General features: G+C 40.5%; 1 protein-coding gene across 4 annotated transcripts in view; it reads right to left on the minus strand.

Moving 5' to 3' along the window:
* The window catches only part of DAB1 (DAB adaptor protein 1), a 623369-nt gene that overhangs the window by 321689 nt on the left and 273937 nt on the right, over positions 1-27743 (minus strand). For all 4 annotated transcript variants that reach the window (XM_067535437.1, XM_067535435.1, XM_067535436.1 and 1 more), the window contains exon 2: positions 10089-10160. The gene's annotated coding sequence lies outside the window, so the exon portion shown is untranslated. The remainder of the gene's footprint in view (positions 1-10088; positions 10161-27743) is intronic.

The raw sequence follows: 27743 nt of genomic DNA on the forward strand, positions 1-27743 counted from the left end.
CTTGCCAGGGGAGTGCCCTGACCATCACTCCGCAGAATCATTCTCACTGACTCTGTCCAGCTCAATTAATATTGATTTATTTATTATAAAAGTGGAACAGTTTCAACAGGAGAGACTGACAGCAATCCACTGTAGAATACCCCACTGACCAGAAGTTGGACACTGACCTGCAACGTGGGAAACCCCCATACAAGTTTCTTCCTCTGATTCAGGAAGAGTGGGGACTTGAACTGTTGCTTCCCACATCACTGGTGATGACTCAAATCATGAGGGTTGTAGGGGATCTCCTCCAGGTTTGTGAAAAGTGTTTCCAAATTTCCTCCACTTTAAATAATAAATAAAATGCAACAAAATAAATAATAATAAGCCACTAAAATGCTCAAAATCAAAATGAAATGTTTTGTACGAACCAAGCCAAACTTTTGTTTTTCTGAGAAAACCAAAAAAAAATTGTTTTAGGTCAATCTGAAGTTAATTTTTTCCCATATTTTTGGTTTGTTCATCAAGCTGAACAATCAACAATTCGCACAGCTCTAATTGTCACTCACACACACTTACAATCTCCTACAGTATCAAAGACAATTTTTCATATACTCCTGGCATATTTTACTGTACATGCCACAAACAACCCACATTCAATACTTTCCATTCTCAAGAACTATGATGACTGGAGATGGGATTTTCAAAAGCACTCAGTGTTAGCCAATGGCAAAACGCCCACTGACTTCAACAAAAGCAGAGCGAGGCCAAAGCTGAGAACTTGTGGAATTCTCATCTCTGTGTTTGTTATCCTATTGCCATACTGGCCCAAGCTCAGAGACCGGCTCTACTAGTAGTTTGTTCTTCTCCGGGATGGAGGAAAGCTGAGAAGGGGTCTTTCTAGAGGCATTGTTTCCATGCATTCTGCTGATAAATAATGGACAAAGCTATAGTGCAGCAATGACTCCATAATATTTTCAGTGCTGGTCCTGTAATACCATTAAACAATCTTTCTGGCTAACTCCAACAGTCTCAGTCCTACCATCCCTTCAAATTCCAGCCTCACGTCACTTCAATAAAATGTGCCACCAGGATAGCTCAGTGACAAGTATGTGAGAAATAGACAGACAATTGCATTTCCTTACTATTGAAGCTCTAATGTGTCAATAGTGTGTGTGTGTGTGTGTGTGTGTGTGTGCGCGCGTGAATGAAATAGTTACATTTCCTCAGTTGCCTTTTGAAGACAAGAGAAGGGAGAAATCGTTTATGAGGGTTAGTATAAAAGATACATACTGGGCTGTTTATATTTTAACATATGACTGTGTTAACGTGCTTCCGCACTTCTTGTTGGTTTCATGACCATGACTGGTATGACCCAAAGCCTTTGGATTAACTTCCTCTGAGCTTTGGGGTATCCAAAATCCAGATTCAGATTTCAAGGTTTGACCTGTTCTCTAAAATTTATCTGTTTTATCCTGTTGATTCCTAAATGATGTATTCATTGTAATTTTAATTCAGGTATCCAGTGCATGTCCCTCAAAAACTATTCATCTGGAAGCTACGTAACCTTTCCTCTACTCCTCTGTCCCAATGAACTCTCCCATTTAATTTGTAATATGAACTGATTTGGGATGTGTGTGGAGCCCCAGTGCCCACAATTTCAGCAAAGCCCCACTTCCCCTCCCACCACCCACTGGTAAACAGCTGGAAATCTAGGCCTACATGCTACATGGGAGACCTTTGTTCATTCTCTGGACCTCTTTCTAAGAGAAAATTGCCTTCTTGAACCATCTGTTCATCCAGTCCTCCTCTATATTGTTCTCAGAATGTTTCATTTGGAAGACCAGCAGCCAGGTCCCTGTGGACCACTGATGTCCTATAGGCACAAAGAGTTTGAGAACCTCTGTGATATATAATGAAAAGCTTTCTAAGCTGAGAAATGGAGGGAAATACCAGCAGTGGGATTTCTTTATAGCTATTTCTAAAATGTCTTAAGTTGAAGATATCTTGGGAGCAAGCAGAACCCTAGCAGCATGAAAAATGTTAACACAGATGTTGCACAAACACGAGGCTCTTCAGTGACCACAGTTATTCACTCCAGATGTCCCTCTTTCTAGTTCCAAAAAGGTTAGGGCAGCAATAACCTAGCTATTCTTTTCACAGGCAGCATTTCTATGAGAAATAAAAACTCAGTGAAAACCTCCACACACTGTACAACAGTGGTAAAAAAAAGGCAAACAAAAGTGAAGATGTATAAAGAACAGGACAGAAAATAACTGTGAAAAATAGTACAATGTCATTATATAAGTCCACCTCACCCAGAATACTTAGTTCATTTCTTGTTACCCTTTCTCAAAAGGAGGTACCAGAAATAAAAGGAGTCCAGATATGAGCAACAAAAATTATTAGAGGCAAGGAAAGACAGGTGGGGAAAAACTTGAAAATACTGACTGTTTAGTTTAGAGAGGAGATGAACAAGAAGGGACAGGACCAAGGTATATATAAAATGAATGGTTTAGAGAAAGTAAATGGAGTTCTCCAATTTACTCTCCTTCCTTTCCAAAAACTGGAGAAAAACAATGAGATTGAAAGGCAGCAAGTTTAAAACTGATCATAGGAAATGCTTTTTAACAAAACAAAAACCCCTCACTACATTAATCGGTGGAACTCACTGCCTTTTGATATGATTCAGGCCAAGAGTTTAGTAGAATTCAATAAAAAATAGACATCTATGTTGGACAACAAGAACATCCACAGTTACATTTGATAGGATCTTGTTAAAGAGAGAGAAACTCTCATATTTCAGGGGATAATCCAGCCATTAACAGATGGAGGTTAGAAATAAATTTCCCCAGTGGAAGGTTATTCCATAACTGTCCACTACAGAGTTTGCTGCAACCTTCTCTGAAGCACCTGGTGCTGGCCACCGTCAGATATAGGATACTGGAGTAGGTGGACCACAGATCTGATCCAGTCTGGCAATTCCTATTTGACTATTTAAAGCATATTAATGTCCTCTGTTGCTGGGTTATTGTCCCAATTAAGTTAATTTCTCAGGACAGGGACCTCTCTTCTTTTTTAAGCAAAGCACTAAGACCTTCTGTGGCACTGCATAAAATAGTCAACGGCAATAAGTCATCTGCTTTCTCCTTGTCATTAGATCATCTATGTCAGGATTTCTGGCCTTGACAGAATTCTGGCCTGGGCCAATAAGGATGCTAGTCCATACGTTTCTAGTAATATCTTTGATGTCAGGATGAACTCCAGCTTTGTGTTCAATTTCTACTTTAGGCACAGACCTAAACTGTGGATGGGGTATATGCATCACAACCCTAAGAGCCGCCTCAGCCAGCATTTGAACTCAGACATACCAATGGGACCACTTGTGAAATACAGTATTACTCAGCATCAGTACGAGTGGCAGGGTCTGGCTCCAGATAATTCACCAGCGGCACATAACTTTATACAGTAGGAATCTGGAAGCTGGCAAAACTTCATCTTTTCCCCCATTTCCGTATCTACAAGCAAAGCTAAGAGTCAGAAGTGAGCAGGGAAGAAGGGGTTAAGGAGCTCAAGATATTCTCTCAGTTTTGGTGCATAAAGAAAAAAGAAATTCCATGACATTCCCACATCAGCTGTACAGTGCTCCTCTGTGAATCAAAACTGTCTAGTTTTATTCCAGACATGCTCCTCTTTAGCAAGCAATTCAAAGCCATATCTTCCACGAGTTGATAAAAATTTGAAAACACAACTGAGAGCAGCTTTCATTTGATTGTTTGAAGAAGTTAAATGGGGTGAACAGTAGATCCTCACAGTAGGAAAGGATAGACTTCCCTGCCTTGAAACTAATTTGTCAAACATCTACCAGCATTACCTTCAACACTAGAGAGTACACAGGTAGGAGACATTATTAAATACAGAAAACTGCATTAACATATAATTAAGGTAGGAGTTAAACACACAACATCATACAAAATTAGAGGAATGCATTCTCAATGGGGGGCTTTAGGACACTATTTACTGCTGTTTAATTCACTCCAACTGTGCTTAGGTATTACAGCCCGTAGGCACATGAAATAACTTTTGAGCCCCTTTTGACCATTGCATCTTTCTCTATCAACTCCCTTTGCTGTGTGGATTTAACCCAGAGCCTTAGCATTATTGCTATAATTGAAATCAAGGCTAATGGGAGAGCTCTTAAAAAGGAAGACCCACATAGGAGGCTGCTATGATGTAAAATCACCTAAGCTAAGTTTGGTCTCATTTATTAAACACTTGCCTGGAGCACATCTGAGGGAAAGGTACCTATATCTCTTCGTGACATCTATGTAGCTGACCACTAGATGTCTCCTATTACAGCTTCCATCTTATACAGCTCCAGAGTGACTGTACAACAGTCTTGATCTCCAAATCCCTGTATGGTCCCAGAGGAAGACTCTATACAGGACTCTCTGGGAAGCAGTCTGCTTTCCAAGGGTGACTCCTACACGTATTTTGCTGCTCCATGAAATTTCATGTAGTTCACCTCTGTCTACAATTGCCAGGAACCTGTGTCTGCCCCTTGCTAGCAAAAATGAGCTCTAAACAGTTATAATGATCAGGCTAATGTGAATGTGGAACACTGCCTCTGCCAGGTATAATCAGAACTGCTGACGTGTGTGTCACAGGCTCTATACTGCCATCAGCTACTACTTAGCACAAATAATAGGAGCCTGTGCTTTTGAAGCAGAAAGATCCTAGTTCTATCCCTACAGTTACCAGGGAGTTCTGAATGGGCCCTGTATACAGCATTGTCAAGTGCTACATGGGCACAGGCTGTTCCCGCTGACACAGATGGAACTTGACAGGGTCCATAAGGCAGATCCCTTAGAGGCTCTTGTAAACCTGCAGGACTGGGAGACTCTGCACTACAATCACCAGCTGTGACTTCTAGGAGCAGATTGCAAATTTTTACTCAAAAATTCTGGTGGCTTCTTGGATCCTCATACAACTTGGATTCTTTTAGGCCCAAGGACACTATACTGACTGCATACATTTGTTTTCAAGTCAGAAGGACTTTGCAAGCTAACCCTAAAATGGTTGTAATAGCACTAAAAATCAGAGTACTCGGTTTCCTCAGATGCTCTGATCTGCTGTCTAAACTACTCATGCAATCTAGGCCACACTCATAGCTATAATTCTCTCTCCTCGCTTCTTCTATGCTACGTGCAACTGCAGTCCTCATTACGCTTCTCTATGTCACTCTGAAAGGCACTTTCAGCTTCCATGTTCTACTCTAGTTCTCTCCCAGCTTCCCTTTTCCACATCTATTAGCTCTCAGCTTCCTCTTTCATGCTCTGCTACCTGGGAAACCTCAGATACAGTAGCATTTTTTTTTTAAAGCTTTAACAAAAAAAGATAATCTGCCTAGTAGCACTCCCTCCGCTGCCTCAAGATGAAATCTCAGCTCTTCAGATAATTCCTGTCCTCTGCTTGCTCCCTCACTTATAAACATGGGACTTTACACCAATTAAAATACTGCGTGCCAAGCAGCAATAACAATCCACATCCCACCGTTCCTCATGCCAGTTTGAGATGCCCTTTTAGTTGTTCCATCTTATTCTGGATATTTCATTATCTCCTCTGAATGGTCTAGGGATAGGCACAAACACAGGAACATATTGCCTTAATATTTAAGTTTATATCCTATACAGTCACACAAACTGAATAAAGCTAGCTCTTTTTAAGGCCAGATATTGACTTAAATACATTTAGAGACCATTATGATCATGTAGCCTGACCTGCATAACATAAGCCATGGTACCTCATCCAATGATACCTGTTTCAAGCTCAGAACAAGATCAATTGAATTACAGCGTTTTAAAACAGTCACAACGTCCAATCCTGATTGGCTGTGCACAGGTGCACAAGAGGAGTGTGGGAGAAGAGAAGGCATGAGGCTTTCACAGCAGCAAATCACAATATCACTTCGGAGTGAACGTACTGCCCCATGCTAGCACCACCAGCTGTCTAGCCCAGCCCCCAAAACATGGGGAAGGGTGGGGCCATGGACTCACACCTCTCTCCCCATACCAACCAATAGAGCTTACCAGTTACAGAGAAAACGTCCCATTGCGGCATGTACTTTCCAGGGCCCCCAGGAAGAATTCAGCTGCACCAGCCAGAATTCTGCCTGTTGCAACCCTTCTGCCTTCAGCTCCTTTATAGCACTTCTCATCCATAGATCTCAAAGCATTTCACATAGCAGGGAAGTTTCATTAGCTTCATTTTACAGCGGAGGAAACTGAGGCACAGAAAGGTGAGGTGATTCACACAAGTTCACACAACAGGTCACTGACAGAGCTAGGAACTGAACCAAAATGCCCTGAGTCATTTCCCTGTGCCTTAAACATATGACCATCCTTCCTCCTCTCCACATATCCTCCAATGAAGGCAAGGACGTAAGGCACAATGGTTTGTGCAGGGGCTATCATCACAGCATGTAAGTCCTTTACATTGATGAAGGGCAAATAAGATACAGACCCCTTCAAACAAAGACCCACAGATTCTGCTGCAATGGCTGGAGTCTGTGGCTGGTTCCTCTCCAGTTTTTCACCAGGTGTTTCTTCTGTAAGTGGAGACCTGTCAACAAACTGAAGGGAACCCCTACTCGCCTGCCCTCTCCTGCATGGGGACATGATGTGGCCAGCCTAGCTGATTCACAGTTGGTAGCTTCTAGCCAAAACTTGACTATCTCAGTCACAGTCTGTAAGTACCTACACATGGGGAACAGAAATCGGATAGCAGAGGGCTCCTCAGACAATCAGACAAAGGCACAGCAAGGACCAGTAGCTGGAAGTTAAAGCCAGGCAAATTCAGACTGGAAATAAGGCTACATTTTTAATAGTGAGAGTAATTAACCATTGGAACAAAGTACCAAGGGTTGTGGTGGATTCTCTATCACTGGCAATTTTTGAATCAAGATTGGATGGTTTTCTAAAAAAGATATGCTCTAGTTCAAACAGGAATTAATCCAGGGAAATCCTATGGCCTATGCTATTCAGGAGGTCAGTCCAGATTATCACAATGGTCCCTTCTGACGTCATAATCTATGAATCTTTTAATTTAAAAATACCCTCCCAACGCACCAGAGTTCAATCCATGCCATGAACTAAATGCATAATTTGATTTTCAAACGTTTTCAAATGGAGCCATCCCTCTGGTCCCCGCAATCTTACAGTGATGCCAAAAGGTTTCCAAACATGTTTGGGAAAACAACAATTTCTACAGGATATCCTATTATTTAACTACCAAGTGAAATCCTGCTAAAATTTAACATGACCAAACTATCAAACAGTCCAAGCTGGTGTCTGTTACAGAAACACACTGAGAGCCCCTTAACTTCTTAATCACCAGCAGGCACCATTATTTAGCCTGCAGTAGAGAAGAACCTGTGCTCCTGTAATATCCAGAGATAGCTTACCAAACGTTAGTTATGTGGATCAAAGAGAAGTCCTAGATATGTTAATAATTGGAAAGGTTTCTTAAATAATGTGCTTGGTATCAAGATACTCAGAAAAGGAAACAAACATGGCTTCAAAACAGGGCTAACAAAACTGAAAATCCTAAACCAGTTTCTGAACAGCCAGGGATCCTCAAACCTTTACACAGGATGGACAATAGCTGAGTGGATTGTCTTGTGGATACCTCTACCCCATTTCTGTGGGGCTGACTATCTCCTCTTCCATTTGCAACCGAAAGGACCACCTCCATACACTTGTAATCCCATGGATCACCTGCTCTCCCATTTGGAACCAAATTGTTTCAGGTCCTTTTCTATTTATGACTGTTTTTGTTTTTAAATCCTCCTATCGCCAACTTCCTAGTTCTGTTGTCAGTCTGTGGATCCCCACAAATCTGCAGTGTTGGCTGGGTGGTGATGTACTTCACTTGACTTTCTCTTTCCCAGGTGTGAGTTGGTTCCCTGACGCAACGCTGCAGATGGGCATGCAGGGACCCTAAAAGTAAGTGTCTGAGTCAAGTATAGTTCACACACTCTCTCTCTTTCTCATATTTGTTAATATCATCCTGGATCTTTGGAGTTTCATAGGATTTCCTGCACTACAGAGTGAATCCTATTGAATAACAGCGAGTTGCTATAAAAAAAGATACACTCCGCCCACAGGCCAGGAGGAAATGTAAGTCTACAGGAATGCATGTATTATTTCCTCCTGGCCTGTGGGCAGAGTGTGTCTTTTTTTTATAGCAACTCAGTGATGTATATATTAAACAGGTGGCCTGATGGTGTAGGTTTGCTTGGTGTGAAGACAGAATGATTCCATAACTCACACGTCACCTCGAAGGAGTGCCTCTGAAACCATTTCACACCCCCACCATGTATTCTGTACACACCACAGAAGGTACAGAAAACACCATATAACAAGTGTTTTAGTGTTGTTGAGGCGGTTTCATACCGCTCTTTGCTACCACTGGCAGGTTGGGAGGAGAGTAACGTGTGGTCAGGGGAGAGCAGAGAGTTACACCTCGTCCTGCCACCGTTGTCACACACGGGGCTCTCAAGCAGTCACATGGCTGATAGCAGTTCCTGTGCACCTTGGCGCTCCCGCGTGGTAATGGCAGGAACTGCAGTTACTCGGCCGAGGCAGCTGGCAGTGCAGAGCCAGACAATGCCCCTCGCATAGGCGCTCAGTGGAAGAGCGTGCAAGGAGCCTCCCTTCACACTTTGCACAGGCCTGCCACAGTCCTGGAGAAGCAGAGAGACCACTTCTTTTCAATGAACCACGGTGGCTCACGTTCCCCGCCTCTGGGGGCAGAGAGGAGGGAGGGCCCAGGCCTGCTCACCCACTGCGACAACCAGTAAGCTGGCCACAACATGGGGAACAGGCTGCGGCTTCCTAAAGGCTGCACTACAGGAAGTTCCGGGAGAGATTGTGCCTCCCACCAGGGCAGGTCACCTCTGCACCACCCTGTACTGCAATTGGCACAAAATAGGCCAGAGGTGGAGCACAATGCTCACAACACAGGTAAACGGCCCCCACTTCAGCACCTGCACAGCAGGCCCTGGTTTCAACTAGGCTTTACCTTGTTCCTCGCCATTTAAAAGTCACTAATGTTCTTCTGACATTTGTGAAGTGTTTTGCGATAACACGCGTAAGCCTTGGGGATTCACCCACTCTCCCAAAGACACAGCAGTGAACAGCGCTATATTCCGTTTGCTGTCAGCACCACATAAGCTGCAAATGGTCAACACACAATACAGACTGTATGGGAACACACAGTACAACACATAATACAATATGGGTCTTTTTCTTGCTTGTGTGGCGAGAGAAGAGAGGGAGAACAAGATTTCTAGTCAATCTAAAGTGGATATATAATGACAGAATGAAAGACCAGTAGCTTTCCTAATAGCCAATGGTGCTAATTAAAACTGTTTTGGGGGAACTGTGACTAGCCCATAATTCACCCAGCTATGTGCTATAAATAAGAGAAACAAACTGATGTGAATAGCTATCATATGTCTGTTGAATAAAGAGATTTGACTGTACCTTTTAAAATAGCATATTCAGATATACAAGGTAGAGGACTGAGAATTGCTATGATATTCTCCTTTATCAAATTTATTATACTGTATACACTATGCAGGATCATTTCTTTCTTCTTGTTTTCCAATTTATTTTTTTCATCTTAAATCAGGACTTTTTAGACTCTTCAAAGGATATATTTAGTTGAGGATCTAGGTGGCAATGCAGCAACGTACGAGATATCTATATTACTGAGAGTGGTGATATTAAATGAACCTACTAACAAGTATCACAGGGTGGAATAAAAGATCTGTAGGAAAACAGAGTAGGCTGCAGAAAAGAGAGATGCACTGATTTCTTTTTTTCCAGCGACAATTCCAAAGGGCACTCAAAATGTACCATGTCTATTTCAGAGAATATTCACATGATATTTATTGTCAGCAAATGCTAATTAAAAAAAAACCCCAAAGCTAAAACCCTTGAGAACATCTGAAGTCATGTTATTATCAATGAACAACTCAAAATGACTTTTACCATCAGCAACAGGTTTGCACAGTTTTTTGTTTTTTCTTTTTAAAATAGAATTACCTCCGTCCTGTACGAAAAATTCCTTCCAACCATGAAGACTAGATCCCACTCACAGCCACCATGTCTTGCTCACTGTTTAAAACAAAACAAACACCAATCAGAAAATGGCATTTACTAATCCAGAGCTCTGATGAACTTCAAGTGATATGCATACCCAAGTACAAAATCAAGATTTAGGATCGACCATCACATAGGAGCTTGCCAGAGGCTAATTGAGTTCTACAGACATATCAATATGTTATAATATACCTAAGATAAGAATACTACAACTGCAATAGTCTTAAGAAATACAGTGTATAAATAACTATACCTTATTTGGGAGGACAAAAATATTTGGCCAAAATTTGCCTTGTAATGATACAGTGCTTGCTCTTATTTTTCAATCATTTACCTCTGTAACTAAACAACAGTATTCACAGTATCCCCTAGGTCAGTGGTTCTCAACCTTTTTCATACCAGGACCCCTCCCCTTACCTCCCCCCAAACCCTCTTTCCATATAACCCAGACTCCTCTCTCATTTAGCAACATGGGAAGGGCTTCGCGGCTGTGACCCCCAGACATTTGAAAATCCATGCCCTAGGGATTCCCTATACTTCAGCAGTCAATTTATGTCATGGGACCACCACGGGTTTTGCCTTCTCTTCTCTCCTCTGCCAAGGGATAAAGAGCTGACTGGAGGGCCAGTCAGCTGAGCATAAAGGGCTGCAGACAGAGCCCCTCTGAGCTCTGCCTTCCCAAAACTGTGTTCTGATGTCTCCACTGCCTCCTGCCCCAGCCATAAGTACTTGGAGAATAAGAGCAACAAAAAGCTGCAAGAGCAAATGCGTCTCCGTTGACTGAACTCTTTGTTCTGCTTCAGAGCACGCATTCCTTAGATAAGCACTGACCCACTGTATGCAGCACCTTTCACCAGAATAAGATGGCAGATAACTAAGGCCTTGTCTACCCAGGGCCAGTCTACACTAGAGAGTTTAGTCAACAAAAGCTGACTTTTGTTGACAAAACAGTGCAGGTGTACAAATAAAAATGCTCCTCCCTTCGATGCAACTCCCTTGCTGTGCCAACATAATAAAACCACCTCAGCAAGAGGGGTAGGGCTTATGTTGGCTTAGTTAGGGCGACACAGTGTCAATGTAGTTGACATTGTGTTCCTTACATGGGCTGTCAAATCCTTGTCAATTTCACTGCTCCACTGGGAGCAGGGTGAGAAGCTCTGGTGTTTCTCCACCTGAACTGGGGCAGCCTTGTCAATTTCATGGCTGGGCAATTTCAGGGACTCTCAGCTCCCCACACTGCTCTCTTAGGTCACTGGAAGTGCACCTGGTGAGGACGCACTCCACCGACCCAAGGAGGATAGTGTGGACATCAGCTACCACAGTAAGGTGGCTGTAAGTCAACCTGTGTTAGATTGTCTTATTTTTCTAGTGTAGACAAGGCCACAGAAAAGTTGCACTGCTTTAATTATATCAGTGAAGTTCAAGCAGTATAATCCCCCTAGTGTGGATGCCGTTATACCAGTATACATGTGTTTATACTATTACAGGTTATTCTTACAGGAAGGGGAATAAGCCATACTGGGACAAGACACTTTTATGACAGTATAACTAGGAGTTCTGCTTGTGTAAGTACCTCAATACAAAAATCACGTTGACAAAGCCATATTAGTACAAAAACTGTATGAAGAGCAGACCTAGGTACAGGGAATATCACAAAAACTGTTGTATGCTGGGAGTTTCTGTTGAATTTCAGTGAAAGTTGGGTGCCTAGCTAATTAGGCTCCTTTGACATTCACATCCATAACATCACTTAGGCTATGTCTACCCTGGAAGGCTTTTGCCTGCAGCGCTATGTCAGCTAGGAGTATGCTTCTCACCAACAAAACTTTGTCCGTGCAAGTACCAAGTGTATGTGCAAATTTGCTGGTGTAGCGCACGTTGCTTGGGGGAGCTGGAGTAAGCTGTACCAGCCAAGGTACAGTTGTGCCGGCACAGCTGCATCAGAGCCTTTTAGTGCCTAGTTCCAGCTGCCGTGGCTAAACTGTCACTTCATTAGATCAACCATTGTCCATGGTCAGTTTAATGCTACAGTGTTAACCATCAAACTTTTTCCTGCCTTGGTCCTCCCGGCCAGTGCAGCTGTAACCGTCATGTATTTATTTCATCAACAACAACTGGAAATTAGCAGGTTTTTACTGTTGCTGAGCTATGTTGGCCAATAAACAGGAAAATTCTATGCTAGGCTGAAGGACTTTGATGACTAAACCTTGATTTTGAAATCATGGCTGCACTGATCGGATGCTAAAGTTCTTGTCTCGGTCTCTACCTCTCTCTTCTGTTTCTGACGTCTTGCCTACAAATGTAAATAATATTTAAGGCACTTTTACTCGGGCACACATTTTAATTTTACAATTAAACCCTAAGCAATGTAAATCAATGTTAAGGGCAGAGATAAGGCTACTTGCTCCATCTCACAAGTGGGGAAAAAATTGCTGGACTAATGCCATGAGCAGAACAAAGATGAATCACATCATGATGCCTCCCCCTGTGATGAGGAACTGGAGGTTGCACAAAGAGGTGAGGGCATACAGACTTCAGTTCCTGTGGAGCCCAAAGGTTCTCTAGGGAATTACAGATCAGAGAAAGCGTCTCTCGCTTTGGAGGGCCAGTGCCTCAGCACAACCACCACCCTTCTTACCAGCAAGTGCTCATTGGTTCCCTGCCACACCTGCACCTCCCCCACCCTTTGAAGGGTGGGGGAGTAAATAATGCTCAGTGTGGTATAATCCGCTTCCTGGATCTCTGAAACATATCGATGGGAGAGCCTGTCATAAGGAGTGACAGCTCCAGGACTCCATCTCCCTCTAGACCCAACAGCGCTCCCCGAAAACCTGTGGAACCGCCTCCTTTACACAGAGATTTCCTGCTGCTATGGAGTCTTATGTCCCTTTATCCTTTCTCCCATGTTCACCTCCATGTTGCACATCTGGCCTTTCACCCCCATGTGGCTCCACATTATTTCAGTGGGAGCCATCCGAATCCAAGAGAAGTCTCTGGTCCTTTAAGGGCAAGCTAAAATTATTATTTTAAAATACAACCTAGAGACAGAGAGCACACAGAAGAGAAACAAAGCAGATCAAATTTCAACAATGTTGTTTTTCAAGGTGATTCAAAAAATGGCATTATAAGATTCAATGTTCATTGTATCTCAAGGAATCTATATTATATATATTCAGTTTACAATGTTTCCCCCTGCCAACTTCTAGTTCTGTGGTCTCAACCTGGGATCTAAAAGCCAAGCTGTATTCTTTCTGTCTTGCATACCACCACCAGTAACATGAAGATTATACAATCAGAATTAGATAACATTTCTGCTGCTAAAGCAAAAGCACAGTAGAATGCAGTTTAATCCTATAAATGTGTGTATATTTAAGTATATTTCTCTATTATTTTCCTTGTTAAAGCAAGCAGATATGACACTGAATACACAAAGAGGACAAGATGCCATTTTGAACAAAGTCACTTTGCTTGCCAGACCTGTACTTGAAATTAAGAGCATTGAGAACCCTGGACAGAGATGTTCTCTGATTGGCAGTCAGTGATCTCATACCCATGTCAATTACAGAAAGTAATGAATGCATTTACCTTTAAAAAGAAATAATTCCCTCTCTGAAATTGCAATAAGACACTCCAGACAGCCCATTTCCAAGGGATTACACTGCACTTTTCAGGTAGTTAAAGTTGCTGAGCCTTTTGACCTTGTGCCTTCTAACACTACTGGAGGCATTATCACACAGGAATGCACTGCTTGTCATGTGTGTCTTATTGCTTAAATAAAGGTCAACCATCCAGCAGTCTGATCTGCTGACATCAGGTTCATTTGGCATGAACTATTACAAGAAAACAACATATATGTAATAAACTAGACTATTAATTAGTTTATTATTACATCTGGGAGATGAGATACATAAATAAAATTAAGAAACTAGGGAAAATGTATGTCAGGCTGGAATAAAGGCATTTTTCAGGTCATTGCTTTAAACATAGACATTTCATGCTAGGATAGTGCTTACATAAGAAAAGTAAATCTTTGCACATTACAAATCTGAAGTCACTAGAGCTAATCATCACACCAGAGACCCTGGTTTGCTTTGTCATAATAGTGTTCAACTATTGAATGAACAACAGAATGAAAATCACATAAGGTGAAAATTGTTACCAAGAGTTCTTTCTAACAGCTAAGAAGTTAACACTATTAAATTGGAAATCAATATACGTTCCAAGTATTGATCAACAGAGCAGAGGTCTTCGGGATCTCACCTCCATGGAATGAATATCTTACAATCATTAGAGAAATTGTACCTCTACAAATATTTGTAGGTCTGCATTCCTTTTAACTTGCATGATTAAATACAGTCTGCTTCTGTTCTTCCTCTTTATCCTCTAGGGAAATTTATCGTCAAAATTATTGTACAGCATTCATTATGCTATCCTCACTTAAAACCTTGCCCTACATATTATTTTGGCTGAGAAAACGTTGCTTTGTATAGTATTTCCTGTAATAATCTTAATCATTACATTTAAAAGATTGCTATAAGGCAGCTTACCCTGCATTAGAGAGAAATAAAGTGGAAGTTCATAGCTAAAAAATGTTACAATTTTTATTCGGCTTTTGTTCCACAAATCATAACAATGCAACATTTCAATTCCTTAAAAGCTTTCCCTCACTAATTATGGAGATTCAGGGTTTAGCCTCCTGCTCAGAAAGGGACACGTAGTCACTTCTGTCTGATTTAACTGGATAGTAGGGAAAGTAGGTAGGTAGCAAACAGAAGAAAGCTAACAGGCAGCCTGCAATCAATTCAGAGCTTGGTAAGTGTCTTAAATCAATTTTATAGGGCCTGAACTCAGCTGCAAAAGCCAGGCTGGTAAACAAAAGGATAAAATATATTTTGTTAGCTTTGTTTTAAATTTTTGTTTAGGACAAAGAAAGAACAACAGATAGGGAGAGGAAGCAAGGTCTAGTGGTTAAAGTGAGTCAGAAGATCTGCCCTTGATTCCCAGCCCTGCCAATGATTTGCTCTGTGACCTTGGGCAAGTGATTAGACAACTCTATGTTTAATTTATCTATGAGTAAATTGGGGATAATAATGTTTTGCTCACAGGGATGCCTAAGGCTACATTAGTTAAGGTTTATAAAGAGTTTTGAAATCCTTGACTAGAAAGTGCTATAGTAATGCAAAGTATTATTTTAAAAGAAGTGATGACTAGTGTACATAAAAAGATTTATAATGACTTCCCTTCTGAGTTTCTGGGAAAGGATTTTTAATCTTAATCTGAAACTAGGAGTACAGTCATTCTTGAAACACAGAACCCTAATACCGAGGACAGAAGGAATTCTTGAAGGACACACACATATTATGATTGATGAATATGCCTAGAGTAATATAAGGCCTGCTGCAGATGCTCCATGTGCTAAATTCCTATTGGCTTCATGAATAAATAAAGGCTGTAGGAATTAACCCATAGAGTCATCAATAAACAGAATGTGCAATTTCCATTAACTAGTTAATGGGTCCTATTTTATAACACCAGCAGATCCACAAGGGCTGCTATTATATGCAGCTAACACAGAGGAGATTCCCACCCTCCCCCAAGAATTTTAATATACCAAATTCTTAACAGAGTCTATAGGTTATTTGCTGAGTCTTTGCTTTTATCAGCATTGAACTTCATCTGCCATTGTGTTGCCCATTCACATAGTTACATTAAATTCCTCTCAAGTTCCCCACAGTCTTCTCTGGACTTGATAAACCTAAATAACTTAAGTGTCATCTACAGATTTGACTTCATTGCTCATCATCCATTCCACATCATTAATAACTGTATTAAACAACACTGGAACTGATGAGGCCTCTGCTGTTAACTTTTAGCCATGAAGAAAATTGCCCATTTATTACTACTGTTTCCTGTCTTTTAGCCTGTTTTTGATCTATGACAACACTTTACCTTTTATCCCACTACTTGTTTTATTTAGTAACTTCTTGTGAAGGACCTTACCAAAGGCCTTTTTAAAGTCTAAATAATTATTTAAACCAGTTCTCCTTTACCCACTACTTTAACAACATATTCTAAGACTAATAGATTAATGAGACATGATTTTCTTCTATAGAAATCATGCCAGCTAGACCCTATCATATCATGATCTTCCAGGTGCTTTATTTTTTTTTTATCAGGACCAGATGAAAGGCTTACTGGTCTGTAAATCCTGCCTGGATCATTTTTCTGTTTCTTTTCCTCTTGGCATTCTCCCTGTTCTGTCTCCCAAGCAGCCAGTTCTCAGCATCTTTGTAAAGAACATGGGAGACGGAAGGGAATGTGAGACGGAAGGCGCTAAGCTGGAGCTGACCCCTCAGTCACTGGGACCAGGAAGCACCCTGCAAACTGACACAGTACAAGCAAATTTGAACATAAAAAACTTGGGAAATAACATAAATACACACATTATAAGAGGAAGAGGTCAAGTTCAAGATCAGTTGCTTCCTTTTCCTTGATTTCTTCATTAGACTTACGGCATACAAATCACTCTTCTGTTTTTCCTTTTAAACACTGATAATTTGTACACAAAGACAATAATTAAAAATAAGCCTCGTCCTGATGCCTGGCTCACACACAATCCATTCTGCATGACACTGGACACCAGCAAATGTTCCAGGACAGTTCTGATGAATCTTTTTAGAGGGCCTCTTATAAATGAAGGGATTGTGCTAATTAGCTATCCAGCACCCTAGAGGGGCAAATGAATATATGTAAACCTCACAGCTGGGCAAACATTCAGCTCTATACAATAGCAGCTCTTCAAAGTAACACTCATTCTCTTCCAGCAAAATATTGCAGAAAAATTCATAATGGCAAAATACGCCATTAATTGTAAATTGGAGTTTTCATGGCAGATCCTGTTCCGGGTGCATGGTATTTTCTGTGTCTTTGCCCTATGCCGCCTTTTTAAGTGTATAAAAAGCTTCAGACTTGCAGTCAGCTGCAGAGATGGACAACAGCAATAGAGATCTCAGGCAAGGGGACTCTACCCTGGGACCAGGGATGAGTGAAGATTTCCAGTGGCAGGTCTCCAGAGTTCCATGGGCAGGAACAATTACAGATTAAGTCAAAGTTATGGCCAGTGGATCCAGGTACTACTCAAATACTTCGGGCTAAAACTTTCACATGAGAAGGAGCAGAAGGACATATCCACTATTCCGTAGTAGCAGCCCCAATCCCCCTTCTGCATGTAGAAAAAAAAAATGTATGTGGCTTTATTCTCTTCCCAGAATTTGGCCTGAAAATTTTAATAAGATTCCTATACAGCCAATAGGTCTGCACATAGATTTTTTTTCATTTTGGTGAGTCGGGGTGGGAAAAGTAGTCTCCCCAAATTATACAGGGCAATCCAACAATCAAAAGAACTACAGACAGCCCCAAACCCAATTGCAACACACACTGAACAAAGACAGGACAGACTTAAGCAGTTGTGGCAGGAGTTTTTTGTTTGTTAGTTTATTGGTTTCGTTTTTTAAAAGTAGCATTTTAGTTCTTGAGTTTAGTAAAAATATTTAAAATGGTTGGTTTGTTTTCTACAATGCTGACGCTCCTGGGTGTGTGTGTGTGTCTTGTCTGCTTTAACTACCAATATTACCTGTGACTAGTGTGTACGCAGATAAGGCCTACGCAGATAAGGCCTACCCACTGCAGAAGTACTAAAACAATCCACATTGCATTTAAAAAATGCTTGTGCCTCAACTGAAAAGTCCTTCTAGAAGATGGTGCATGGGGGTACATTTGAAACAAGATGAAGACAATATTCCAGGACACTCATTCAAATGAACATGGTTCTTCGGTCTCCATTATTTTTCAGATACGTTTTGGTATTAATAAGTTAAAACTTTCTTACTTTAATATATCATACATTACATTATTAGTAACAATTTTACCAATTTTAGTTGTTTAAGACAACTTTACCTAGGACTTGCCATTTTACTGTTATGAATTTTTACCGATGCAGCTAAGCCCAGACTGATTACAACACAGCTTAGGGAACATGGGACTGCTTGAAAAGTAAATTGAAGCAAAGAGAGCACTTTGGAATTTTTTACCAATTCACTTACAAGGGAACAAATATTTTCATATCTATCTGCTAACACCACACCACTACTTTTCCCAAGAATTTCTTGCACATATCAATATTACAGTGTCATTTTTTAGGTATCCATGTAGAGTCATTTTCTTTGTCAGTTCTCTTTCTAAGATCCTGTTAATATTTGGGAAATTTTCCAAAAATGTCCCACCATTGTTAACACTGGTTCAACTCTATTAATGTTAGCAGCCTGGGAAGCCCTAAACTGTCCTAATTTTTAACAGTGGGTTGATCTGCACTGATCATGGTGATGTAACATGGTCTTGCAGTAGCAGCGTATACATGAGGCCAGCCAACATAACACCAGTGGAGCAACCATGCTAGCAACAACTGGAAAGTTTTAGAAAGGCACCAATCCTAGTATCTCGCATCAGGCCAGGAGATCTGGGTTCCATTCCACAATTTTGCTGTGTGACCTTGTGGAGAGTAATTTATTCATTTTTATAAAGTGTTATAAGATCCTGCTATAGAAGTGCAAAGCAGTCATCCTAGTGGTAGCAGCATTCTCTTTTTAGCAGTGGAACAGCACACATTCATTTCTCAGAAAAAGTGGTGGTGGTCTAGTCAGCTTCAGGGTGACATGCACTAATAGCACCATTACCAAGGAATAATGTGTTCCATTAGCACATGTAGCTGTGAAATAACATGTTTTTTTAAACACATTGGGCCTAATTCTCCTCTCATCTTCACTGATGCTACGCCATTAAATTTAATGAAGTTACTCATCGTTTGCATGTTTGAAAGTCAGAGAATCATTCCATTTACAATTCCATGTACCACTGAAAAACTATTGAAAAACACTTTTGATAAACATTTTTCAATCAGCTGCCACCCATTCACGAGAGGTCAGGCCAACAGATAGGAGAATACAACCCAGCAAAGACCTGGGTTTCTGAGCTATAATAAACAATTCTTGATTCAACCTTGGAAGAAACATGGCTTCACAGATTAGTGGGAGGTACAAGACTAGGCTTGAATAAGCCCTGAGAAAGTAATTTCCTTTATGGTACAGTCAACCTGTGGAACTCCTTGACAGAGGATGTTGTGAAGGCCAAGATTATAACGGGGCTCAAATAGAACTAGTTAAGTTCATGGGAGGATAGGTCCATCAATGGCTATGAGCCAGATGGGCAAGGATTGCTGTTTGCCAGAAGCTGGGAATGGGCGATGGGATGGATCCCTTGATGATTATCTGTTCTGTTCATTCCCTCTGAAGCACCTGACATCGGCCACCATCAGAAGACAGGATACTGGGCTAGATGGCCCATTAGTCTAGCCCAGTATGGCCATTCTTATGTACTTCTTGGCACATCACTTAACCATTCTGACTCTGATTCTGATCTCACTTGTATCTGTCTTTCACCAGTATAATTTCACTAACATGAAGTACTCCTGTCTTACACTAATATAAAGGAGAATCCAGGCCCCTGGGTCTCATTTTCAGTGTCTGTAAAAAAAAGAAGAAATATTTACCTACTCACAGGGTGTTTGAAGATTGAAGTTCGTACAGCAATTTGAAAATATAAAGCACTAAGGCATGAAAGTGCTAAATATTATTATTAGCATGTGTTTTGATACTCCAAAAGACATTCTTTTTAAGCTCTTCTATTTCTTTGACACTTGTAACTGCCTTCCAATGTGGCTCAAAATCCCCACTAGAAAATAAACATCAGAATAATGAGCTTTCCTTATTTAATTCACCAAATCGGCACAATAAGCTCATGTTTAAACAAAAAATAAAAAGGGAACTTGCTGCTGTGCCAGAACAGTAGCACAATCAATTTTAATTAGCATTGCTCATTGTGGGAAATGATAAGGTATCAGTCATAGTAATTGGTGGTGTTGACAATTAGTCAAAGTCATTAACATCTCAAGACCTAGGACGAAAAAAGGCTTGCTGAATTTTAAAGATATGGATAGGGAAAAGCTTACTATGAAATGCCTTAATTTTTGCATAGCCTGAACACAGTGCTTGGATTTATTACCTGTTTTCTTCCAGAGCACAAGAGCTATAACACAAGCTATCCAAACGTGACCAGCACTTGATCAGTGATCAGCTTTCCACTTAAACTTACTGTAAGCCATGCAGCCTTTAACACATTGCCCCTCCTTCTGCTCATGTAGCTTAACTAGTGAATACGGACATGTCCCCACTTACAGATCATTCCTTTTGTCTCCATTCACCCTATGAGAGATTCACTTTCCAAACCAAGCCAGATCTGGTTACTTACAGGACTGAGTGGATCAGAAATTGCTCCCAGCTGATAGAAATGCCTTCAGTAAATGAACTGGAATAATTCCACATCCAATATGCTCCCACGCTGGAAAATAAGCTTATTATGTGCACAGACCTGCTGCTTTCTGATAGTTCCAAGACCGCTTCTCTTCATGGTCAACATTAGCAATTCCTTAGGCTTATTGGAAGCTCAGATGTATTTCAAAGCCCATGATAACCCACCACCAAACACAATAATGTTAAACAAAAATATTTAGGGCTACATGTCGGTCTCATTTATACCCATCCAAACCCACTGGCCTTCGCCTATATGGGCTTGTCCTCTCCGCAATAGTTAGCTTGAGTTAGTACCCTCGAGTTACTCGAGTGAGAGTGATCACACAGCAAAACAACATTTGTATGTCACAGTGATTGGATTAACAGCTTCTCCATGGCGTTACTAGGTGCAGTGTCAGCAGCACTGGGGCTTCAACCTATACCTCATCACCACCCAGCCAGCTGGACTGGGATTGGATTAGCAACAAAACTCAAGTTATAGCTCGAGCTAACACCGCAGTGAAGACACGCCCTATGAAACGACATGCAGAAACAGCACTTGCATTTGAAACCATGGCCCACGATTACGTTGTGCAACAGAGTAGAGCAGAGAGACACAACTTGTATTGTTAGCACTTGTGAAGCCTGCGAGGGGTATACAGGGTTGTGAGGCACCTCACCATAACCTGTCCTAGCATGAGGCAATCTGGTCTGTTCCTGCTGTGAATCAACTCCCTGACACCACCAGCCTCTGCCTTCCAGACCCGCACAGGCCTCGCTCTCCTTGCACAGGTTAGTGATAGATATGCACCATCCCCTGAGACCTCTGAGTGTACCCTGTAGTGTCCAGCCCCCTGTCCATTGAACGCTCACAGAATTATCAGGCCTGCTGTTCCCAAAGGAACAGTACGCACCAGCTTGCAAGATTCAGCTCAGGACCGCCACTGTGCTTAACGCCACAGCACTCAGGAATATTTATAGTGAAAACAAGGATAAGTTTGTCATCAAAGAACAGAGATTCAAATGATAGTGAGTAAGAATATTGGAAACAAATGGTTACATATAAAACAAAATCATGACACAATTTCTACAGTCTAAACTTAACTAACAGGTAATATCCTGTCTAAAAATGTTTATCTCACCCAAATTTCTCTCCAAGGTTTTCAACCACGCCTGGCTAAGACCCCGTTTTCAGGAAGTAAACTCATGAAGTAAACTCGTTTACATCCTCAGTAAAGGGTGATAGGGTGTTTTCTTTGTCCCCAAAATATGACAGAGCAAACCTTTGATATGCCTCTCCAGATCGGGTTGCTTCCTCCCCACCACCTGCCTGTCTCTCTCTTCCTATTAATTTCTTTCTTTGAAGTTCTCACAATACTTCATTTGCATTTGGTTCAGACTGGTGAGCAGTGACCAACGATGAACTATACAATGCTTAATTTACATTTAAATAGCCAGAAACCTATACATTGCTTGTCTGTCAGAAAGCCCAGTTTTCACATTTGCTGGCAACCAGTCCCTAGACGTAGACTCGGAGAACATATTTTCAGTATACATACATAACTCCTTCTACAGTTCCAGAGGGGTACCGTGTTAGTCTGTATACAGCAAAAACAATGAGAGTTCTGTAGCACTTTAAAGACTAACAAATTTAATTTCAGCAGGCATAAGCTTTTGTGAGCTTCAGCTCACTTCCTCAGATGCAGTTGGTAGAAATGATACAGCAAATAGGTAACATATATAGTAGGCAACATATACATACCCAAGGGCATAGATAACAATGGGGTAGGTGGATAAAAGCCGGGTACTTGAGTCCTTGTTCCTTCTACAGTACCATCTCATACATTTAAAATGATATTGATGACCAGAGTGACACAGGCTTTTATCAGAGACCTCACATGACACACTTTTGTTGAGCTGGAATGTAAATAGCAGACTCAGGAGATTCCTGTAACCCCAAGGCACCCGCTCAATGCCCCTTGCTAGTTGGTATAAAGTGACAAAGAGCTTCCTGACTCACAGCACTTAACTCAGAAGAGAATCTGGCGATTTTACCTGTCAGTGGCCAAGTAAAACCATAGGAATTTTGTACAGATAAAAACAGCAAAAAGGTGGATGGCTGCAATTATCCACATTTTTCAGATGGGAACAAGTAAGACACACAGGAAGTGAGTGTGAAATATTACTGTAATATCCCTGATCTGTGAAGACTTTGATCCACGGATATGAGGTGGCGGTATACATAATGCCTTTGTCCTAGAACTTATTATGATATATTTTTGAATTATTTTAAGCCAGTGGTTCTCAACATGGGAGTATGCAGAGATCTTCCAGGGGACACATCAGCTCTTCTAGATATTTGCCTAGTTTTACAACAGGCTACATAAAAAGCACTAGTGAAGTCAGTACAAATGAAAATGTCATACAGACAATGACTTGTTTATACTGCTCTATATACTATACTCTGAAATACAAGTACAATATTTATATTCCAGTCGATTTATTTAGTAATTATATGGTCAAAATGAGAAAGTCAGCAATTTTTCAGTAATAGTGTGCTGTGACACTTTTGTATTTTTATGTCTGATTTTGTTAGCAAGTAGTTTTTAATTGAGGTGAAACTTGGGGTACACAAGAACAATCAGACTCCTGAAAGGGGTACAGTAGTCTGGAAAGGTTGAGAACCACTGGATTAAGCAACCCGTAACTTACACTGACAAAGGTTCTGCTAAATTAAGGGAACTTCTGATCACTCACTCTAAATGGCTGAGAAATTTTAGGAGCCACATGAATCTGTCCATAATTTTTTCCAGAGAAACCTCAGTTAAATTTCGGTTTATTCCCCCATCCTCATCTGCCCCTTCGTTTTCTGCAAATTTTGATGCATAACAAAATGACAAACGCTTTTCTGGTGCTGCCATAATTCAAAAATAGCTCAGCTGCCTTGCATAACATGTGACTCATTTATTCTTTTATCCAGTTTAATATATTGCTACAATTCCAAATCAGGCAAAAATGACAAGATCTCGTCTTCTAAACACAAATACTTGCTACAAAGACATGGACACTTTTTCTCCAGTTTCTGACACCTGCCAATCACCATCACGAAGCACATATAATTATGTTGTTATAATGACTGTGTAAATATCTCTAAATCTATATGACATCAGGGGACAAATCCTGCTTGCCTGCCCGCCTCACCCAAGCAGGACTATCGCCATATGTGCCAAAGTACAAGACTCCTCGGCAAAACAATTCAGATTAAAAGCAAAGAAACTGACTTAGATTCCCATCTCAAGCCACCCCCTCAGGCAAAAACCTGAATAAGCAGAGAGGCGTTGCAACTGTGCTCCAAAAGATAAACAACTTTTTCAAGATCAATCTCTTATGACCTTCAGTGCTCATCATTTTCTGCCCAGCTTCACAGATTATCATTTAAAATGGATTGCTACCTTCCCTCTCTGGCATTACTTTGCGCTTCATTTAAAAGCGTGGGTTTGGATTTGTTTCTCCGTTCCATACACAGACGCTGTAACAAGACCACAAGGCTCAGCTGGGTTTCAGTTGACTAAAATGACTATTCAGTAACGCAGCATGTTATAAACTCTAAACCAAATCAAGAGGAGTCAAGCACACCATTTTTACCTCTCTTCCCCACTGTTAGTGATATTGTTTTAGATGAAATATCTTGTCTTTTTATGTTGTGGAGCTTTGATTTTAAAGAAAAATGGTTTAATAGCCACTAATAGAAAACAAAAAGTTGTATTTAGTGTTTTACCAGGATTTGAGATTCCTCTTGGAGATTGGTAGCACACTCACTTTAGATCAGATTAAAACTGACAGAGATGAAACTGTGCTGGCCCACATCCTTGGGCTTGCTCCAGGGCCTCTAATCTGCATTTCATCATGATGTGAGCACATGTTCCCATTATTGGTACACTCATCTGCATCACTCTGAATGTTAATCACATGCTAACCCAATTTCCTCAGCGAATTTATTACTTACTGTTCATTAAAGTTCATGAAACCTAATATGAGTCCGAAATAAGCAGAACAATCTTAACAAATAGTTCTTAGCTACAAAGAAACTCCAATTTGGTAATATAAGCCCAAGGGTCTAACGCTTCAAATATATATATCAAAATATTTCCTATATTGCGTGTGTGCATACATGTGTGGGAGGAGGAGGGACGGTTTGGAAGATTATAATAAGGTTCTGATTAGTCAATCAAAAGTCCATGTTTTAACTTTTAAACCTTTTGCTTCAGTGAATTGACAGGGAGCATACTGAAGAGTGAAGCCAGAAAGGATATTTTGTCCTGCTTTCCCTTAGGATGTATTTATTCCTGGTGGCCCTGATCCTGCTACCACTTACACACGTGCTTAACGTTAAACACATAAGTAGTCCTATTGATTTCAAGGAGACCACTATTACACTTAGAAGTTAAGCACAGGTATAAGTGTCTGCATGTTTGGGGACTGTGTCTTCTGAATAAGAAGACAATACAAAACAGAACTAAAGAAATCATAGGAGTTTTTTAGATAGCATCAAACGTGAATGGATTGATTCTGTGGTATTTTGGATCATGTTAGCCATTTTCTCATCTGTCCTGTGGCCATGTACATATGCTCTGGGATTATTCAAGTGGAACAGCGCTATTAAAAAGATGTGATGCAGGAAACTGACCAAATAATGGAAGACAGGTGGGTTCCATTACTAGAAATGTGCCTGCTCCACCATCTTAACAAACAACAAAGGTTAACATACCATATCAACAGTTGTGTGCTATCCCTTGCAAGTCTGACTGATAAGAACATACTGTGGAAAGAACATACTTATTGATACCACAATTGCCATTGAAGTTGTCCTAACTCTCTTGACCCTAGGTAAGAACAACCATTGGAAAGCTAAATGAAACAAAATTACATTTCAAGGGAAACACTAGCGCAAAAATGGGCTTTGGGAAGAGCATTTCAAGAGGGAAAAGTTGATTGACAAGTTTTCTGTGCCTAAGAGATTTCACAGGATGCAAGGTATTCAGTCGGGCACTTAAGCACATGCTTAACTTTAAATGCTTGAGTAGACTCCCTGGAGTCAACAGCACTACTCACATGCTTAAAATTAAGTGCATGCTTAAATGCACTGCTGAATCGGGCCTCAGAGCAGTTGCATTTGATTCTCTCTCTTTGGAAGGAGGCAATGTAATTTATTCTAATCAATAGTTAAAATAATCATTGGTGTCTACATCTCTAATGAACTCTGTGCATTTTAAATCGTCTGAATTTATTGCAACAATTCCTCAAAATCTTGTGAGCACACGTCTATAACCCTGTTGAGTCCCCAGTGTAAAGTACTAAAACACTCCAAAAGATTTTATGATTGAAATATTCAATCAGATAATACTAGTGTCAGGATAATGAAGCCTTTGGAGGATTTGTTTCATCAAGTATAAAATAATTTTAAAAGAAGTTTTAGAGGCAGCAAACATGTCTGGGGGGAAAAAAATACCGACTTCTTGCCAAAGAGGATTATTTCTACAAACCAGAAAACGACACCTGTTGGCAGTTTAATGCTAATGTGAAGTCTGTTTCTAGGCTAAAAATTATGCATCAGGAAAAATATAAATATAATTTTTGTTCACAGCTGTGTAAATGAAAACACATCTGTTAAGAAAAAGAGTTACAGATGTCTATTATCCATTATTCAAAATTTCCACAGCCATTGAATTAATCTATGTTGAAATTAGAAATTTACTATTTTTTTAATTAAATCAATTTGCATTTTTTGGCTAATTTAATCATACAAAATCATAGAGAGGAAGGATGTTTTTGTGATTAAGGCGCTGGACTAGGACTCAAGAGATCATGACTCAATTCCTGATTCTGCCACAGCCTTCTGATGTGACCCTGGACTTACTCCCTCTATGCCTCAGCTCTCCATCTGTAAAAAGGGGGTAGTAATAGTTTCACTCTTCCACTCTGACTTGTCTATTAGATTGTAAATTCTTCAGTGAAGGGACTCTTTCTTACTAGGTGAACATACAGTGCCTGGCACAATGGGATCTTAATCTGAGCTGGATTCTGTGGGTACTGTTCTAGTATAAATTAATGACACCACCAGCACCTTTAGCATAAACTATTAGTATTGCATACCGGTGGAGCACATAGCCATCATTTTGTTTGGCACAGGGTATTATGCAAGGAGTGTAAAACAGGGATTAGAGTAAAGAACAGGGTGTCAGGACTTCTGGCTGAGATGATTGAGCCTTGGTGGTTCTTTGTGAAAAGAGAAAGAGAGACAGAGACAGAAGTCTCTACCTGACTCTTAGGGAATGAAGAAAATCTCTCAATTAATATAATTCAAATCTAGAACGGATTTTTTTTCGCTGAAAAGTGCTTGCTGGTTGCAAGGCAAATCCCAAAGCTCATGTCTGAGAGTCAGCACAGAGGTTCTGTATTATACACCAGCATTGCATACTGTACATTTTCACTTGGTATTTTGAGTTCTGTACAAGACATGATTAGACCCAACAGGCTCTACTTTTATCATATTTTCTTCCTTTCCCCTTGTTATACAAAGTTTGGTATTAGAGAACACTGTATTTTCCAGGTCAGAGGAGAAATCCAGACCCCACTGAATTTAAAGAGAGTTTTGCTACTGACTTCAATGGGGCCAGGATTTCACCCCAGATCTTTACTGTTGGGACTGCAGAATGTGTGAGACTTACTTACATATAAGTGATCACAAAAATAGAGGTTATTTACCTTGGAAAGGAGAATTCATAGAGGGAACTTAATAAGATTATTTTAGAGTACAGTAAAAACTGAATTTTATTGTCACACCAGAGTGCAAAAAGGTGATTTGAAATGAATGGAAAGGACAATTAATACACAAAGAACATACTTCTTCACAGAGTATGTAGCCTAGACACCATAACGATGGGTTTCTAGATATCAAGGTGATGCTCATCTTAGAAGTCCATGGAGGGATACACATTGTACAGAATACATTGCTTTCACTGGATTTTCAACAGGTCTTGATATTGGATAACCAATAAAAATATTTATAGCTATATATATTTTGTAGGCATAATCAAGTGTTTTTGGGTATACACAGGAATCAGGAATTTATTTACTACCCCCCCCCCCCCCAAGTACAGCACTGAACAACTGCCAGATGCATCATAGAAGATGT

Source organism: Emydura macquarii, unplaced genomic scaffold (assembly GCF_026122565.2).
Source record: "Emydura macquarii macquarii isolate MOO-44397 ecotype Brisbane River unplaced genomic scaffold, CSIRO-AGI_Emac_v2 contig_3506, whole genome shotgun sequence".
Lineage (NCBI taxonomy): Eukaryota > Metazoa > Chordata > Testudines > Chelidae > Emydura > Emydura macquarii.